At 65.7% G+C, this 871-nt stretch overlaps 2 protein-coding genes across 3 annotated transcripts in view; both read right to left on the bottom strand.

Moving 5' to 3' along the window:
- The window catches only part of PPM1J (protein phosphatase, Mg2+/Mn2+ dependent, 1J), a 4878-nt gene extending 4013 nt beyond the window's left edge, over positions 1 to 865 (bottom strand). For both annotated transcript variants that reach the window (XM_005859992.2, XM_014534580.1), the window contains exon 1: positions 833 to 865. The gene's annotated coding sequence lies outside the window, so the exon portion shown is untranslated. The remainder of the gene's footprint in view (positions 1 to 832) is intronic.
- The window catches only part of RHOC (ras homolog family member C), a 21575-nt gene that overhangs the window by 12899 nt on the left and 7805 nt on the right, over positions 1 to 871 (bottom strand). The gene's annotated exons all lie outside the window — the stretch shown is intronic.

The raw sequence follows: 871 nt of genomic DNA, 5'->3' as shown, positions 1-871 counted from the left end.
CAAGGTTTTACTTCCCTGCCTGTCAAGACCCTACCTCCCACCTGAAACCCAATCAATTCTGCTAGTGCCTGGTCCACAGCACCCCACCCTCCTGGGCACACCCACCCCTATCCTAAAACCACCAGTGAAAGTTTCGGCTGCTCTGGCGAGGAGGAAGTGCTGCAGCCCAGATCCGGAAAGAGGAATTGAAATAGGGCAGGGGTGGAAGTCCACCTGGCCTGCGCAGGAGTCCCCTAACCATGAACTCTTCCAAAATAGGAAGCTAAGGAGCTGGCGGGGCGGCCACCTCCGCTTCCCCCGGCGGCCCCCCGCGCCTGCCCCAGGGGAAGCCACGGCCGCCAGGTGTCGCGGGCTATTTCTGGGTGTGGAGGGGGAGGGGAACGAGAAGAGGGACAGGGAACTGGGGCGCGGGGGTCGGGGAGTCCGGGAGCGGGTCTTCGCAGCCGCCATCTCCTCTATTACAAGAGGCTTCCGCTACTTGAAACCTGTCCTCCCTTAGTCATTAAAGTCCGGGCCGGACCGAGAACGGGCCAATTCATCCTTCGTGGGGTCCTCCACCTCCGGGCTCCAGGAGGGAACCAGGTGCCGGAGGCGGCGGGTGAGGGTAGCCAACGACCCGGGAGGTCCCGAGGAAGGCTGCACCGGCTGGAGAAAGGGCTGGGAGAGGTGCGGCCCGCAGCCCAGGGGACAGCGAGGGATCTGGGGAAAGGGGGCTGCTGGCACCGAGCGTGGCGGGGTGGGGAGGGGCGCACCCCAGCTCCCCGGATGCCGAGGTGAGGAGGGGGTGGGGTGGGACTCCCATCCTAATTAGGGTGCCCCCAGGGACGCTCACTCGGCGTAGCCCGTGCTCCAGGGCAGGCGAGGGCCGCTG

This window comes from Myotis brandtii, unplaced genomic scaffold, assembly GCF_000412655.1.
Source record: "Myotis brandtii unplaced genomic scaffold, ASM41265v1 scaffold131, whole genome shotgun sequence".
NCBI classification, from domain to species: domain Eukaryota; kingdom Metazoa; phylum Chordata; class Mammalia; order Chiroptera; family Vespertilionidae; genus Myotis; species Myotis brandtii.
The sequence above is the reverse complement of the archived record's forward strand: the minus strand, read 5'-3'. Positions and strand labels throughout refer to the sequence as shown.